Below are 19218 nucleotides of genomic sequence, written 5' to 3'. Positions count from 1 at the left end.
TTTTCTCAGAGGAAACGTAGATCCCCAGAACACTGTCTGAGGCTATAAAGGTGGCAGGGTCCGCCACATGTAAACAAAGTAAAACAGTATGAATTCAGTTTATTTATTCTGTTTACTCAGTCAGGAAAACAAAGACAGTTTGGTTATTTACTTTGTTTGGGCAGATTCAAATTGTCTTCCCCTAAATAGTGCAGCTTTAAACTAATTTACAGGGGGCCGGTGTGGGATGTTCTCCATGACTACAGGTGCATCCAATAACTAACAAAGGCGCAGCATCATGACTGATACTGTTTGAAACCCTTGTTGTGTGACCGGTCTGTAGATAGAAGACATACAGTACTTTGTGCCAGTCACGTTCACATGGCTGACGCGGCCTGATTGCAGTGTAGCGCCAGGATTAATAGAGGAGGTCGTCATTCAAGGTCACAACAATTTGGCAGTAAAATGGTGACCTATAAACCTGCAGTCAGAATGACATCCCTGAGTGGAATCCACACATTTTCTTTGAACGAACCTCTCGGATGTCATCCTTTATTAGATACTCGCTTAGCGAGGTGTTTAAAGTCACATGAGGTACCCCGAAGGAATCACAAATCCAATGACTGAGCCGTGTTGGCAGACTGAGAGCTGGCATTGTCCGCCTGTCTTGATTTATTGCCAATAAATCCATCAACATTCAAAAAGCCTTTGAAATGGAAACATTCCCAGATGATAAAAGGGCTCAGGGGAAAGAATCAGACATTATGACTGTATTTGTCACGCCACTAGGATAGATAGAGCTGATTAAATGATAGATATTGCAAAGTAGTTTCCTGTCAACAGGTCTGATCTTAATGTGCTGGGTCAGTGGTACTAAATGGCATTCACCAAGAAAGAACAACTGCAGGTTTAGCAGAGTTTAGTTTAAGAGTTTAAAAACTAGAAGGCTATCCGGATGCTGGTCCTTCAGGGAATTATTGCTTTGTGATAAAAGTCAATCGGGGTCAGAGGGTTGAAAATTGAAAGTTTGGCCTCATGATGTTGTAGAGCAGAGGTCACACAGGTCACAGCTAATCAATAGGTCTGTTCCTGTTGGGAATGTGCAGATGAAACTGAAATGCCAATTTAGCTGCGACTTTTGGAGATTTTGAAGGCTGCGAGAGGCTTTGTTAGCTACAAAGAAAGTTTGACGGAGGGGTTTGGCTCTAAGGAGAGGTCGTTAGATTGGTTAAAGTAAACCTTTTGAGAATGAATGTGCGCGCTGAATGTCATGCCAATTCAGGCATTTAATAAAAGTCAATAACACACATTCAGCAATAACAACTGAACTGTAACCTTCAGTTTTTTCCTGGCTTTCAGGCCTGATGTTTGACTGGAAGGCATTACTGTGCACAAAGTATGAATGCTGCGTTTGCTCATCGAAGTCCTCTAAAAGTCTTCTTGAATATATTGTAGTACTAACACAAATTTTTAAAAAATTTTTCCTTTCAAAACCAAGAACGGTTCCCTCCTCTGAGTCATGCACAGAAAACTATATGATTTAAATATTGTAAATATTACATCATACTATATTATATTATAATGTCTTGTATTGCCCTGTATTACATTATCATAGCTCACATTATCTCGTCACACTATATTAGGTTAAACCATATTGCATATTATATTATAATGTCTTGTATTGCCCTATATTATCTTATCTTATCTCACATTATCTTGTCACATTAGGTTAAATTATATTGCACTATACTACGTTAATATAACGCATGTTGTATTGCAGATTATTTATTTATTTGTTTATTTCTCTCTTTTTCTTTCCTCTTCCTTCTCCTTTCATATTTCTACTTTTTACTTTATTTACTTATTTATTTTTATTGTATCATCTATCTATGCCACATTATAAGTGTATATAATACCATACCACCTGCCTCTCATTCACATGCACACAGGCACGCACACACACACACACACACACACACACACACACACACACACACACACACACACACACACACACACACACACACACACACACACACCTATACAACATATACATATCATTGTAACTTTACATTGTTATATGTTGTTATCTGTACTGTCCGTCCACTGTCTCTGCTTGTAGTCCATGTGGTGTGATGTATTTGTCCCTCATGTCATCTTGACTGTCACTTAATTTCACCAATAAAAAAAAAAAGAAAGCTAAATAATTTGAGCAGTACTGGAAAAAAGACCTTTTTTCAGACCTTCACTGCGATAGATATTAAGTGTGGTGTGATTAAATGTGATTAGGATCACTTGCAGTTGGCAGCTGTGCTACTGCTTGCTGGAGGTCGCTGATTGCTAACCTGGCACAAAAGGTTAGTTTAGACAATTTATTGCCTCCCTCTTCTTTTCAAGTGTCTGTAGCATTACACCACCAGGAAATTACAACTTGCATCATTCAAAAGAGCTTTTAGAGCTGTTATCCGACCCATATTTCCACAATATCTGACTTCATATCATAACAGCTGAAACAAAGGCCCTATAGTATATATCCAATAGTGAGGGCTGCTTTTGTCGTGCTCTGAATGTCCCATTCAGACAGAATGAATTACTGAATTACTATTATGATCTGACAGTAGAATCAGATACAGGTCAGCTGCCTGTGGCTCCACCCAGTGGATCTTATTTGATTTGTAGGAATCCACCTCTCCTGGAGCAACACAACCAATCAGAGCTGAGGGGCGTATCTAAGAAGTGTCAATCACTCTTGTGCATACCCTGTGACAGCCCCCCTCTCTCACGCAGCACACTGGGCAGGGCTCCTTCCAGGTGCAGGTGCAGGTACAGTGCCTGCTCTTATCTGGTCAGATATGTTCAAGCTCAAGACCAACCTGGAAGCAATGGCAGAGAACAGACGTCAACAACAGAGCCAAAAATGCCCCACCAGTGCCCACGACAAAGAGAAGATATAAGAAGACTGACAAAGAAAAACAGCGCAAAAAGAAATAATTGGACTGAGCCAGAGAGAAAACAAGGATAAATATCAGTGTTATGTCAGAGGGGAAGGAGCTGCAAGGACTTTTCTGCTGGACAGGTAAGGACCCCTGCTGGATATATGTTAAATTCAATGTTTTAAACACAAGGCTAAGATGCCGGCGGTGACAGTATTGCTGGTCATAGCGCATACCGCTGTGCGATGTGGCAGCTACATAGCTTGTTGCTAAAGCTAGCTTGTTAGCTTGTATGCTAACTCCAGTGTTTAGTTTTGTCTTTAAGGCTACTGGTTAGCAAAAGTGTCTCAGGTGACTGGGCAGTTATAATAACGTTAGTTTGTACTCAGTGCGCTCTGAAGTGGTTGAACTGGTTTAGAGAAATAACATCACTCATGCTTCAGAAAGGCATCATGGTGAGAATGTTGCACCTGGTGATGATTACCAGGTAGCTCCGCCCACCGCCATGTTAGGAAGACTGTTTGTTACTTGGGATATCTACAGTGATCGACATGAGGCACCACTCATTTAGTTGTATTGATCAGAAAATGGCTTATTTTGTTGTTGTTATTTTGAATGCCCATCTTGGTTATCTGGCTTCCCCTGTTACCATGGTTACAAGCGTCTGGCTCCTCTATGGGGAGGGGCTTTGAAGGCCCAGCTGTAGGGAGCTACCAGACCTGGGAGTGGCTAAATTTGTACTTAGCTGTGTTTTCAACATTGCTAATAGGATGCATCTCAGTGAATTTGTGCAGTAACATTGTTTTTGGCTTTTTATATGTTTTAGTTTGATGCCCTTTACACTGTCAGACTAGCTGTTCATACAATTTCCCTTCTTCTGTCTTCTCAGCTAGTAATTAAACTTTTTAAGGATGCATTCAGAACCTTAGTTTTGCACAGTTGTAGCAATAAATGTTCACTTGTTTGTGTTTATAATTATGCTTTTGTCATTCTGAACTGACAGGATGACAACGCAGCAAGAAATAGCAAGATGTTTTTTTTCTGGTAATTATTCAGAACGCTTGCAGCTACAGGCGTTTGGATATTTCCCAGACATTTTTTAGACAAGCTTACAATAATGTAATGTGACTGTGACTGTCCTTGTCAACGTTTCCACAGCAAACTTTAAAGTGAGGAAAAGTTGCGGACGCCTGTCATGATGATAAATAATGTAGCGTTGTTTGTGGGACTGCCTTTTTTAATTGCTGATGAAGTGACTGCCACACTGTATGTGTGACAGGGTGGAAAAAAGTGCTGCGAAGAACCTCTGCGAGAAACTGACTGATCGTTCATGTAGTGATACACATGAGCACCTTCATACCGGCGGAGGCTGAGCATTTTTCTAGACATGCAGTTGAATTTAAAACTGATAGAGACACACTGAATGAGTGCTGAGACACACTGAATGAGTGCTAACACACACCATGCTGTTGCGGCAAATGCTTCATGCATGTTTGTTTTTTGATGAGTGGGTCATAAAGTTGAAGAAAGAGACACATGAATACGATTACAGCCTTCTTGTTGTGGTTTATGGTTTGGTTTACTTGATCTTAAAACATTAAGCACAACGTTACATAAGCCTACGATTATAAAGGGGAATACATGAGTTATACTTAAACTGCGTTTGTGATGTTAATTCAATTAGCTGTTGTCTTGGTTTCTACCATGGCAATTTATGATGTGCTAGCTAAAACCAGCTAGTTAGCATTCCGGACAACTCATTGTAGACGCTGCATTAGCATATTTTCATCTTATAAGGCTGTAATGGCAAAGCTGTTAGTTAATTAGGCTAAACGTCTAGCAGAGACAGAGTAATATTAGCATCTCAAATCATGTGTCTGGCTGCCTAAATGTGTCCACTAGTCATTATTTTTTTTTTTTTTAGGTCTGTTTTGGTCTCCAGCTCCTGAGTGAAATATCTGGTGAATTCAGATAGCTAGTGTGGATCACAGGAGACGTTTATCTTCCTTCAGCGGCTAACAAAGCTGAGGTAAGGTATAGTTAGATAGGTATAGATAGTCTTTCCAAGTGTTAGCATAGGCTAGCTGTTTTTCTCTTGCTCTATGATAAATTCAGCTAATAGACCCGTTTCACAGCAGACATTTTGACTGGCCAAAACAGGTGAAATTTCAAGCTTTAATGATGGCTGCATTCTATTTTGGTGAGCTAGTAACAGGACTTATATTTGTCTTTTCATGGAATTCTTGAATAAGAATATCTGCCAACATTTGGAACATCTACTTTTACAGTGACAGTCAAAGCTACTATCAAAAATGTAAGTCTGTGTTTTTCTGCTCTTTTCCGTTTAGACCATTTCCGATCGCCTCCCTATGTTTGTCAGCAGCTCGCTACACTTCGGGCTCTTTAAAGGTAATGAATGTGTTTTAACCCCATATAACAACAACAACAATCATAAGTGAAAATATATTCATGATATGTGCCAGTCTTTGTTTTAGCCTGCAATGATGTAATTTCAAGGCAAACCAGTGAGAACTGTGAAACAGGTGATGTAGAGATAGGACGTGTACATCATTCTCCGTGTCCATTTGAAGTTTTGCAGATTTGATCTATTCGCTCCCTGACTCACCTAAACCTTTAAATAACACCAACAGCGGTAGTAGCAAAGTAAACTTTTTAACAAGTGTGCACATTTAAAACTATATAATTTCAAGTAGCAGTAACTGTTGAGAAACTCTGCCATGTGGGCTGAGGAAGACTCTGTTTTAGCACAAAGCTCCAGTCTCTTCCTTTTGTGGCGTCTCTCTGTATGTGCTGCAGTGTTTTTCTCGCTGCATTGACATTTTCAGTCATGTGGAGGTTTAAAACGCAGCAAAGGTCAAACCCAAATCTCCAGGAATACACAGATACGCTGTGGGTGTATGTTTGACTATTATTAGCCCTCATATTGTTGGTATACTATTTAGATATATTTGGCATTTTGACACATCCAACACAGACAATCAACTCTTGCTGAGATTAACATCAGTATTATTAGCAGCAACTCATTTATGTGCCATGAAAAGCCTCAGAAGCTAAAAATTGCCTACATGACAGTAGGTGTGTGCATCCAGCCCTGCTCTCACACACACACACACACACACACACACACACACACGCACACACACACACGCACACACACGCACACACACGCACACACACGCACACACGCACACACACACACATACACTCTCTTGCTGCAGACATACAGACGCTCCCGCTCGTCCAACAGAGGAGAGAGAGCCATCGATCCAGCTTTTAATTTCAGTGCATTGAATTACACAACCATTTTTTAGAGTTTCTGTCGAAATCATTCTACCACTATTCATTAGGATGCAAATTAATCCGAAGTGGATAGCAGCCGATATTGTGATGGGAGGAATGTTGTTGTCGATTACACTGTTAGAGAAATTCTATTAGAGCTAGCTCCAATACGTCTTAGTCATCGTATGAATAAGATTTAAAAGAGAAAGATTCACCTTGATCCAAAACGAGGCTGCGTGGACACCCACAGTCACGCACACATAGATACAATCAATCACCAGCAGCCTGTTGGGCTGCGCCGTGGTAACCCACTCGTGACTGGACCACCTTTGACGTTCATTCTAGTCAGTTGTAAGTGGACTTATTCTACATTGTGCCGCATTATGTATGACATTTCTTTTTAACTGTAATTAGTTAAAGTTTATATTGTTACTGAGGCTTTTTGCAAAAAAAAACATTGGAACGTTCCCTAGTGGAAGAATTAAGGCTGCCGTGGGTGAAACAAATGTAGGTGTTGCTTGCTGAAGTTTATTGCAGCTGATGTAACGTTAGATGTAGGCAGGTTTTGTGCCCACTGACTGTGGGTAGTCATGTGCCTACACGCACTGAAGTCAAATACAAACTCTTGAAAATGTTAAGAAACATATACACAATAGGTTTAACAATGCAATCAGTTGTATAAATGGCCTAATTTTGCCACGTTTTACTTCATAGGACTTTTAGGCAATTATTGGCTTTTACCATAACAGAGAGGAATATTAAGGATACGGTTCAGATCCTTACAATATGTACTGTATGGAGTGATAGTTATTGGTCACTTTAATTGTTCTGCAAGTAGCAGTTCCTTTGTAGACCATCAGCACTGTTCTGTGCATAAATTCGGCCTCAGGTTGAGCCAAAGCTAATATGAGTATTCGTATTATATTATATACTTTCATACATTTTTCTTGGAAGTTTCACCTAGTTTTATTGCTACCGATTTGTACCTGCAAGGCTGTTAACTTCCCTGTGTACCAGGAAACGCACAAAGGATTTTTGAACTGAAAAGACTGCAGCTTTTAGAGGCAAACACTTAGTTTGGCTGACTCACATTAGCTTTTTAGTGAGCATCAGAATGCATTGATTCACCTGCGTTGATGTCTCAGCAGTCTTCCCTTAGAAAAACTTGCATTTTATTTATTCAAGTAAGAAAAGGGCACTTCAGGCTCAGGAACTTCATTCATATCTGATGAAGACCAAAATGTAAGGCACTTTTTTGCTATTGCTTCCCCATTTCGTAGTATCTCTTTTTTTCTGTTCAAAGGCCTGTTCTAACCAGAAAAACTGCCATTTGGTCGTCTGTGCGAGCAGCTTGTACGTCCTATATTCACATGAATTGTTAGGTGGTAGCTAACTTCTAGGGGGTCGAAATTATTACAGGAGTAAAGGAGGTAGACTTATTTTTGATTATGCAATGCAAAGCTTAACCTACATCAGGCAACCTTGATCTTTTCCTTAACTAACCATGATGTCATTTCAAGGTCATATCATTTTTGAAAGCAATTTGAGATTGACCCATTCAGCTGTTTAGGCATGAGGATGTGCTCATGTGAAGAACAAGAACAGTCCAACATGTGTTGTATTCTCATGTGGACTATGTTATGTGTTATGTTATGTGTTAAACTTGTATCTGTAGAACTCATTTCTTTACTCTCACTCCTAATATCACAAACACACCCTCCTGAACCAAGTGCACATCCACACAGTTCCCCACAAACAACCGAAGAAGACTGTCTAGTTGGCTAAGCACTTTAAGCACTGCTGCATACGTAAGTGTCAGCACTGTGGAGATGATAATTCCAAGGCTTGCTAGCATGGATAAACAGGGAAAATGGCTTCTGCATTATTGGATTCACTTTGCGCAACAACTGTCCCCATAAGCCTTAATTTTCCTGAACAGCTTTGTATTTGGCAGGAGCTTCTTGCAACAGCATGGTGAGTGGCTGTACAGAGGTTTTATGGTGTCGTGCATCACTTTATGGTGTTCAATTATGACTGTGTCTCAGGTGCTTAACTCTCCGTATTTAGTAAATCCATTGTTGGCAGCTGGAAATTTAGCATTAGCATGTCACACATGCAATTACACATACTGCCATAGAGCTGAAATGTTGGTGTTTACAAGGAAATAGACATTGAAATGAGTTTGTCATTATACAAACGACTTGGCTCAGAAGCTATGTTTGTTACATTTTCCTCCCTTTGCTTGAGCATTTCTTTATTCATTGACATTGTATAGGTTACAGTTATGTAAAGTAAACAAATCATATTTTCATCCTGTTTTGCTCTCAAGAAACACTGAGTTTGTGTAACCAAATACATTCCACTTGAACTTGACACTCTACATTGTGACTGCTAGATTCTGTAGTTAATGCTCTAGAATGCGTATTGTGTTTTCGGCACCCAGTAAGACACAGTGAGTGCCTCCTTTTTGGTGTAAGTGAATTAGCTTTGATACTGAATGTGTGCCAGAGAATCAAAACTGCTCCACTAGAGTCCTTTTATTGAAATGTGTAATCAAACATTCAACAAAAGGCCTTTACAGTATGTTATTGAATGCATTTTATCCTTGGCCATCATTGCACTGGAGATACTACAGTTGTATTATGAAATGTTTTGTGAAGTCTTTTGATCGCTGATGGATTTTTAAAGGTGGATTTAGCCGTCCATCCTTCATATTTCTGGCCACATGTTGAATGCAATTCAAATAGTTACCGTTCTTTTAGCTCTGTTTTTTGTCTAAACTAAATCCTTGGGTATGTACTGTCTCTACTGAATGCTTCACTATGGGTTCACCTGCTAATTGCTCAACCCAATCACCAGAATAAATGTTGGCATTGTGCATTTCTGCAAAACCAAGGACATGTTCAATTTGTTTTATATCAACATGTATATGATTGATTTTTTTTTCCTTTATATACATTTTTTCTTGGTGTGAAAATGTCTGGAACAGTGGTCTGAGGCCTGCCGACTGTCTCAAATCTTGAAATGCCATTTTGAAAAGAAGTTTCTTATGCCAGCAGCAATTAACATTTATACAATATGATACATATTGTATAAATATTAATTTATTTATTAAACATAGAACGTTAATGTGTACATGTTTTGCTAAGTTTGTCTCTTGGCCGCTTGGCGCTGGGCAGGTGGAGTACAGGTGGTTCTGAAAGCTTTGTCAGTGAGACAGCTGTCGATACGAGCTGTCAGAGTGAGACACAACAGTAAAAATGTGGGTCTGAACAACAAAACAATGACCTGAAATATGCTCAGATGGAGCTGAGGGTAAGTTGTCATGTGATCAAATATTGATTGCAGCAGTGTGAAAGTTGTAAATCAGCTTATTTTATCGCCCTGTTGCTGGTTTAGGGTATTGCGATGAAATAGGTCTCAAACCCTGTTTTCCTGTTTACAATCAGAATTCTAATGATGTTGTCTGTAACACAACGGGCGCGTGGGTGTTAAATTAGATTCAATAAAAACACTTCACCTCAAAAACTGAACCCATTCTAATTTTGCAATTTAGAAGAGGCATCTGAAAATGACTGTTTCTTTTTATTTATTTTTTTTTAATTCCTGGAAGGAGACTTAATTTGAATTGAAAGGGAATTATTTTTATATTATCTGACAGCAGTAATGTCATCTCTGTCTAGAGGACACTTAGTTTAGAATTAACATGAAGAAATCTCTTCAAGCATGAAGTCAGGAACAAATCTTTGAGCTGATCCGCTCACTGCAGATGCTCAGCTGGCATTAATAGAATATAAGGTATTTTAATGCCTCTGATGAGGATATTTTAGGAGCATAAAATCCAACATGTCTGATTATTCATCGTCTTTAAACTCAGTGCTCAGACCGGAGCTGTTTCTTTGTTTTACAACTTTGAATAAGACTTCCTATTCACAAGTATTGAAGAGTAAAACTATTCATTCTTGGTTCATTTTTGATCTAGAGTTTTTCGCTAACCCTCCTCTTTTCTGTTTTCAAACAGGAAACTGCAATATATTTGTGCGGTTCAGGGACGTTTTCCAATCTCTTTCATGATTTTCTGTCTTTTTCTGCAGTAAAACTCGATATACTAGGGTCTCACTTGCCTTCATTTCCATGTTTTTGAAATGCTTTTCCATTTCAGTGGAGGATGTGGAAAGCTGTTTATACTTTAATCGTGAAGAGTGTGTTATTCAGAAGATAAAAACGAACTGATCTGAATCTGACTAGTATTCTATTAGTCTCTAGGCATCTGCATCTCTAATATTGGTGAAGCGGTCATGTTACTGCTAATGTGAAGGCTGTTATTTTGTAGTCTTTGTATATTTTATGAAGTCAAGAAGGCAGCAGTATGTTGCATGGCACTTAAGGTATCGCTTTGAAGCTACCTGGTTTATGCAAGCATAATGGCAGGCAGCTTTGGTCAGTGCTCTACCTGGAGAAATCCATTTGCATCAGGGTGGGGGTTGGGGGGGATGTGCATGCAAAGCGGTGCCAGGGAGAGATAACACTGCATCTTTTTCAAATGCAGGCAGCCTGGGTTATTTTTCATCGGGGCGTTCAGGAGTTCAAGGTGTTCCTCAGACAGGAAACAAGTGCAAAAATGTGCTTTACCGGGTCTGTGTTGGCATGGGCTCATTAGTGGAGCACTGGGTGAGTGATTGGTTGATTACTTGTTATTGTTTGATTGCAATTAGGATTATTAAAGTGATTATTTAGCTATAGTGTGATCGAGGGGTTGAGCGGTGGCTGGCCCCAGCTGGAGATGCTGCAGCTGGTGCACCATCCAAAGGCCATCAGAAAAAAAAGAAAAACATTTGTGTATGTGTGTGTGTGTGTGTGTGTGTGTGTGTGTGTGTGTGTGTGTTTACATTTAGTCAAACTGTGCGTGGTCTGTAGATTTAGGGTACAATTATATGAAGCCATTTTTAACTTGTGTTTTATTGCATGTCCAGCTGCAAATGCAGTTGAAAGAACAGCTGGGATTATATGGTGGGATAAAAATATGGAGCTCCACAACAGCCTTCAGCACATTGATCTGTGTGATTAATTGGTTTCCAGGAGAGAGGGAGAGCACCATGAACTCCTCTTTAAGGGCAATACAGTAGTGAGAAAAAAAATGCATATGTCTTGGAAGCAAAGACTTTTCCCTGAAGGAGAGGAGGTTCGGCTCAGTCATTCACTGAGATCTCCTGTCCACGTTCACCTCAGCTGTCAGATGATCAGCTCTTATACAAGCTGCATTCTCTTGAAGACTTTTGAGAGGGAGAATCAGTGGGTTTCGCGTGGATATTGCAGTCACCGGCGCACAGACAGAATGTAATATAACATAGGTCTCCTCGGCTGCCTCGGGCGAGATACACTGTAGGTGGAGAGGCTCTGGGTCTGGGGCATGTCATCTCCCACTTGCTGCTAGGTGGAGCCCGAGTATACGGCGAGAGCGGCAATCCACATCCGAGTTTTTCCTCTCACCTTTCACTGGCTCTCCAAGCCCTCGGTCTCCATACAGATTTACTCCCAGCCAGTGCGCACAATTGGTTTGTCATAGTCGCAGAGAGCTCAGTTTCTGGACCCAAACAACTTAGACTCCCGTTTTTTTCTCCTCTTCCCCCTGCGGAGCTTCTCTCATAAGATTCCCTCCCTCCCCCTCTTCCTCTGCTCCTTGTCAAATTCTTCTGGATACTCTTTTTTTCCTTTTTCTTTTTCGCGTGTGTTTGTGTGCGTGAGCGGCGCGGTGCTGCTGGCGTTTCGCCTCTTCAGCTGTACGGGACGTGATGTAGCCCCCGCACAGAAGGACGCCTTGTGCCGTTAAAGGGATGTAAAGGTGTTTGGGGTGGGTGACAGCACCGTGGATACAACGCTGTTTTTCCTCATCATCACCATCACCATCGCCGGGACTCGGGATTGTGGACGCACGGCAGATTTCAACCGAGGCAATTTGTGTGTGTGAGTGTGTGTGTTGTTTTTTTTTTCTTTTTCTTTTTCTTTTTTTTTTTTACGAGGATATTGAACGCAGCGACAGGAGGCAACTATTTGGGGATTCGTTGTTCTCTCTCTCTCTCTCTCTCTCTCTCTCTCCTCGACCCTCTTTCATCAAGTCCGATCCTCGCGTAAAGGACGGTGCCCGACGCCCGAGAGACAGTTCCGAAAGGGAAATGGTTTGAATGGAAGGACGTGGGCTATAGCTGCTTCTCACCCAGTCATTTCTTTAAAAACAAGCCGCGGTAAGTGTGACTTTCCTGCACAGAACGCACACATCATCCATCCTGCCTGTGCGCAATATCCTCAATTATCTGCATGATCCAGCTCGGGGCGATAATAATGCCCACGGATGAGTCCCCGCAGCGGCGTTGACGTGCTCTGTAATGTCAGTCATGGCATGCACTCCACTCTTAATTACTTTAACTGGGCTATCGATGCGTTCAGGTGTAATCAGCGCCGATCAACCCGCAACATATTGATAGGCGATATGAAAATTCCAATTCTCTGTTGCGCTGATTCGTCCGTTCTGTGGGAAAAGGTTGGATTATGATCCAGAGTGTCCCAGGATTTTTATTTTTTGGTGCCATTCACATGGCGCGTGAAACGATGTGGTCTCTGCAAAACAGAAGTTGCATGTTGTATTCACACCTATGAGTGAAGTTTGTGCATTCTGAAGTCTCGCCGTTTAGTTGCATCTGACCTCTTTTGAATTTTGAATTCAATAGGTTGCGTCCATAGGACAGAGCTGAGACGGTGGCTGGCTGTAAAGCATAAATTGTGTGTCTCTCAAACGTGATTCAATGAAGCAGGCCTGTGTTTTCTGTTGCAGTTTCTTCTGCTTGAGTGTGAGGACGGATGCAGTGCTGTGAGCGCCTGCATTTTTCATGAAAGGTTGAATTTGTGTTAGGAATGGAATATGCAAGTTATTGGTATTGGCTGTGTGGGGGGGAAAAAATCATATAAATTTTACTGGATATCCTCCCCCAGTCAGTGCACTCATTTACATTTCCGGGCTTTTTGGCAGAATATCCATTGCAGTCAGAAAAAAAAAAAACACTGCTCAACACAAACCATTATTTACTGCACACATAGGAGAAGAAGGGGGATGGCTGCCGAGGAAGACATCCTGCCCTGTGTCTGAGAGAAGTGCAGGGTCCAAGGGCCGCTGTAACCCGCACGCTTTGATGTGAGGGCATCACACTGTCTTTCAACATCAGAATCAAAGTGGGAAAGGTAACCGAGCCCATCACTTTGAATCGCATCTGAAGTTTTCTCATCGCCGCATGGTGATGCCCCTTCATTTCCAATTCATGCTTCGATCTCTGCCGGATTTTTAATCCTAAGTAACATAACAGCTGCACACTTTGAGATCTGTCATTAGCAGCTTCTCATCCAGGGAGTCTTGACTGGGGGGGGGAGTGACTTGACTTTGTGATTCAGATGTGACACTAACTCCCATCAGAATATCATTAACATTACTGTTGGTTGTATCCTTATTTGACAGTTACATTCATTACGGCCAGGACTGCAGTGCCATCTGTCATATAATCTGCATCGGTAGAAGAGCCCTCGAGCAGATGACACACAGACACACACTGCTCTCTCTCACTCACACACACACACACACACACACACACACACACACACACAGAGTTTTCTCTGTGAACACTAAAAACCTTGACTTTCTCCTCCAGGGGGGAAACTCAAGAGGACATTTGATGCTTTCTGACTAAACGGTTATGCCAACCTGCACTTTGTTTTCATCGGTCTCATCCGTTCTGATTCCAGCTAAATGCTCCTCGTGGAAAATAGAATCTAGGTTGCATTTAATATAACAGCAGTTGAACCCAGCATCTGGTGTGAAGCCTGATGGAATGGCGCTGTATGAAAATAAAATAATTGTTCGCTCGCTTTACTCGGAGCTGTTGTTTTGTTGCAGTCTATTATAAGAAGAGTGTGCTGAAATAAGAGACACTGTGCTGCGTATTGATTCAATCGGTCGTCTTGGGTAAAGAATCACATTGAGATGGAGGTGATACGTGATGGAAACACGCACTGATCCACAGCATTTGAGCTTTTAATTTCACCATAACTTCTTATGTCAGTTAAACTTGGAAAAAAAACACTTTACATTTAGGATTCATTCAAGCACTTTCAGGAGTGTTTCTCAGACTGTCTGTTAGTGACTCATTCTGTTTTTTTTGTGCTGGCACATATTCCTTCCTGATGTATCGTCTTACACCAATATGGGTTAATTTGTTGCTCTCATTAAGAAGCGTGCTTTTTCTTCACTCGGTCAGTTGTATCAGTCCTCTGAGGTATCTCTGTGATGTTCCCGTTTTCCCTTCTTTAGACTCGTTGATGCAGCTTGGTCTTTTCAGGCTGTGGATTTCTTTCCATGGGCAGTCCCATTTATTTGATTTGATTTTTTTTTTCTCCTTACCCTTTTTTGGACATGATTGCAAGCCAGGAGGAATCCAATTTGTCGTTGCGGTATGAATGGAGACATGGCCTCCGATTTTCTTCATTAGGTTAGCTTTTGTGGGGTACAGCGTCACGGCCCGTATTATGTACAGTGGGGGCTCTCGCTGGTGTACCAATTTGGATAACTGCTCTTCACGGTTTCCTGTCAATATCTTTTGTACTACAAATTTAAAGTGAATGGGGTGAATTGCATTTATTTTTTTTGCAATGAGAGGCATTTACTGTAGCTCTTAGCTGTGAAGACTCTATATTCCCCTGAAGTGACCCTGCACTGTCCTTATGCTGTCCACGCAATTTAAAACCAGCCTTACAACTATGCCCGAATATGAATCCACTCTGGTCTGAAGAGCACTACGGCGCAGTCTCTGAGCGAATGAACTCCTTTTTATGTCTTCATCTAACTGCTGTGTCCGTCGTGATCTGGCGTGCCGCTGTAAAACCAAATGCAATGCTTGAGGTCATGTAGCACAGCTCGCACTTTTTCAGATGTTTGATTCAGATTTGCTCGCACTGAAAGAGCGGTTATCTCTCCGGAGATCACATGCCGTGGACTGGTTGTGATTTAGTTTTTATATTCCTCCTGTCTGCCCTGTACATTAGCACCAGTGAGGGAAGTTATATATTTAAAGTGTTTCTTATCCATCTAAGGCAGAAATATAGTTCAGTAGAGGCACAGATGACAAAAGCTGATTACAGATAGATTGCAGTTTAGTTTGAAGTTGATGGTCTTCATAGCTACCAATCAATAGCCTCGCTCTTAAATTTGATCGGAAACATTGCTGGCTTCAATACGTTCAGTAATATAAGGTCACTTGTTTTCCCATTCACTTCAATTAAAGCTATGGCATGTTTATCCTGTAGAGTTGAAACGATTACCTTATAAAAATCAGCAGTTCCCAGCCTCTCAAATGCAAACTGAATGTTTTTGAGTTTTGGACCTTTTGGTCAGAAGAAGACATTCGAAGATGTCCCTTTAATGATCTGCCTTTTCTTCCCCTTATATTTTGACTAACACAAATATCAAGAGAATAATCAGTAGTCCCTGGTTGCAGAAATAGTGTCCTGTATTGGTGTGACATTATGAATGTCACTGTTCTGTGACTTCAATTAGGTCATTCATTGTTGGCCAATAGAAGAGCTCATCCTCAGTCTGAGGGGTGCTTCGATGGCTCACACACAACCAGACTTTCACTCAGGAGAATGCCTTTTCTATGCTGGTACTGTCCAATGGTCATATTCGATAGCAATATATGGCAAAAGATGTATTAAATCGTTTCGGTGTGAGGACGTGTTGCAATAGAAAGACTGTCAGGCATTATTCTGAGGGAGTGCCATCGCCTTATTTTGTGAAATATTACACTACCAGACTGCAAATCGCTGCAGCACTCTCATACGTTTGTGTTTCCAGCGCTGAGCGTGGAGCAGTTTTGGTACCTCAAGGCCATGGTTTCCAGCATTCCTAGATCCCTTACATGGAAAAACTTTGTTAAACCTCCCCGCAAAAAACATGACTGCCCTCAAAAGATTAGAAGGTTTTCTTTTTTCTTTTTTTTTTCATTATCAAAGGCAGCACTGTATGAGAACCTGGACGTGTTAGAAAATAAGAGCACCGCAGAAGAAGAGCTTTTCTAAATTCTCACACAGGCTGTCTAAATGATGGATTTTTAAAACTTATTTTGCAGTTGAATGATTGTTTATCCCCGCGGCTGCATGCTGACATGTTGAGTGTCACAGGTTCATCTTCAGATAGGGGAGATGGTGGTTTTTATTTTTTGGCTGATTTTCTTTTTCTCCTGTGATTTTTGAATAATAGGGGGCTCAATCTCCAGCATGACCCCATATACAAGGTGGCTAACTACACTAGGTAATATGCTTTATATATACTGTATATGATTATAATTGTGTTTCTTTTTTAACATATTACCTAAAACAGTGGCAAATAATTCCAGGTTGGCCACCTACCGTAATGCATTCACATTCTTCTGGGTTAAATCTCACCCACGGCTCCAGTGAGGCCCTTGGTTTTTGTAAGGTCCCAAAGACTGGAGTTACCCTGCTGTTAGGAGTGAGACAGGTTGGTCTGCTGGGGCCCTTTCTCTGGCAGGAATGTCACAAAAGAAGAAAAGTGAAAAGCTGAAAATAAAAAAAAGGGAAAGCACGCGGCCGAGGAAAGGTCCTCAAGGTCTCCGCCTCTCAACACTTTAGCTGTCCTGTCTCATAAAGAGCTTGGACACAAAGGTTTTGACACAAGCTTTCACAACCCCCAGCAGGAAATGGGGGTTACAGTTGAGATGGAGATTTCAGCTGGTGCTTGATGGAAAGAGCAGACAATTAGTTTCCTGATTCTGTATGGCTCTGTGAAGACTGACTCCAACATTTGAGATTATTTGAAGTGTAGAAGTCAAAGAAAGCAACCGATGACCCTCATTTAAAAATTGCATATGCAGCAAGACGGCATGTATTGGAACAACTTGTGTATATATTTTAAGCACAGCTTTTCATGGGAACAGTTTGAGAGTTTGGCACATTTATTTATGCATTTATCACACTCAAGAAAAGAAAGATGAGAAAAAGTAAGTACCTCTGTCGAGACAAAGAGAAAAATCAAGAGTCTGTTGATCTCCCTTGCTGTGAAAACCCAACTGTTTTTTTTCCACCAGTACACCTGTTATTAACCAGCATGATGATGGGGATTATCAAATTAATCCCAGACCCTTTCTCTGTGGCTGGTTTACAACCAAAAAAAAAAATCAGTGCGGATAAGAGAGAAAGGTTGTGTGGGGTATTGATGAGCCTCTTTAAATCACTGACGGATTTGCAGGGGATTTTGTACCACTCCAGTGAGCCTGTGCTTTGCGGAGGATGGGAGGGGGCCTCGGAAACATTGCACTAGTTATACCTCCAACTTGAAGTCATGACAATGAGTAAGAAAGCAAATGTGGAGATAAACTAGGACATGACATTGTTGTGAGAGTCAGTTCATCGCCATTTTTTTTTTTTTTTTTTTACAGTTGCATTCACAGAACACACTCCGCCTCAACTGTGTTTTGAACTCCACCAGCATGCCATTTTAATTTATGCATTTCATTTTACTGAAGGGCCGCGAGGCTGGTACACTGTCAAGCTCAAGTGTAGATGCTAGCATGACCAGTGACAGCTTGCTGTAAAAAAAATCATCATGTCATAGTTTGCAGTTTCTATTATCTGCAAGGCACCCCTCCCCCCTCAAACTGACACATGGTTAAGTTGTCCCTAGGGGGGTCAAAACACTTAGCAGTTGTATTTTAACACGTCACAACTTCGGCAGGCAGAGATACAGAGACCGCATGCCAAGGGTGTGGAAGCACAACGTGTTAGCTAGCGTGTGCAGATGCAGATATGCATTTATTATACGAGTGAAAGCGGAGATACCATCTGTGTAATGCAGCAATGATTCTTATAAGAACGTCGCTTGCAGATAAAGGGGTACTGCAGTATATCTAACCAGGGAACAGTTCAGTAATCAAATCAGTTGACCCTTGTTGAGATCTGCACTGCTTTTTTTTTTTTTTTTTTTTTTTAATCAATAATAACTGTATTCTGAAAAAGCAGTCTGTTGTATAACTGTGTTAGCCCTTCCAAGACACAACTGGCCCAGGGCAAACTAATGGCTACAAGTGTAAGAGATACATCTCGGCTGGAGTACAGATATGGACCCAAAAATGTCAACTTAGCATTTAAAGCAATCCAAGCCACTCTTACGACTCTGTTGGTGGTGTTAAGAGGTACCCAAAAGCTATGAAACTGACAAAGCCTGACAGAGCCGCAGTACATCAACCTCTTTACTACTGTGTAAAATCTGATACATTTGTCTATGTGCATTTTACAGTATGACACCAAGTTTTTTGCAGCAATATTGATGGCCCTCCTTTGTTCTGAGGGTTTTTTTTCTCCTCGTGAACTTTGGACCAGTGAAGAGGATTCAAACAAAGATGCAATGCTTCTCTGAGACCGAAGCTCTAAAAGAAGTTAATTTATGGCCTGTTTGGGAGGCAGGTTTGGGCTTGAATACATAATAAGGTAGTGCACCTGCAGCCGAATACAAATGAATGGAAATGACGGTTAGTATTTACGCCTCCCTAAACCATTGGGACCTCCTGATCTGACCACTAATTGGCCAGCAAAGAGAAATGAAGATAGCTTCCTTGTTTACAGGCCGCTGTAGCTGCAGATATCAGGTGCACATCTGCGCAGAGCAACTTTGCATACCCAAATTTTGCATCAGTTATCTAAGAGGGCACTTTCAATTTACCGTAAAGTGACATAAAACATGTTTTGTGTTGTCAGATTGCCTGTATTAGACTGAGGTTTGCTAAAAACTAGGCCACAGTAACAGTTTGGTTGAGACAATGTGCTCCGTAACTTGGATGATGTAAAGTACGGTGGCTCCTAAACAATGGACAGAATCCACAGACTGAGAGATATAAAATGACTACAAACGACAAATCATGTAGTCTCTTTTCGTTTTGCATCCTTTGCAGTT

At 41.1% G+C, this 19218-nt stretch overlaps 1 protein-coding gene across 21 annotated transcripts in view; it reads left to right on the top strand.

The window, feature by feature from the left end:
* Positions 1 to 11690: 11690 nt before the first annotated feature.
* Positions 11691 to 19218, top strand: part of LOC119027225 (adhesion G protein-coupled receptor L3-like) — a 211437-nt gene continuing 203909 nt past the window's right edge. For 6 of the 21 annotated variants that reach the window (XM_037112195.1, XM_037112203.1, XM_037112193.1 and 3 more), the window contains exon 1: positions 11695 to 12454. The gene's annotated coding sequence lies outside the window, so the exon portion shown is untranslated. Of the gene's footprint in view, positions 12455 to 19218 lie in introns of all 21 variants that reach the window. The other 15 variants (XM_037112208.1, XM_037112206.1, XM_037112207.1 and 12 more) reach the window with 5 other exon arrangements.

The sequence above is a fragment of the Acanthopagrus latus genome, chromosome 10 (genome assembly GCF_904848185.1).
Source record: "Acanthopagrus latus isolate v.2019 chromosome 10, fAcaLat1.1, whole genome shotgun sequence".
NCBI classification, from domain to species: Eukaryota; Metazoa; Chordata; class Actinopteri; order Spariformes; family Sparidae; genus Acanthopagrus; species Acanthopagrus latus.
Note: the sequence above shows the minus strand (reverse complement) of the source record. Positions and strands in the feature narration are given on the sequence as shown.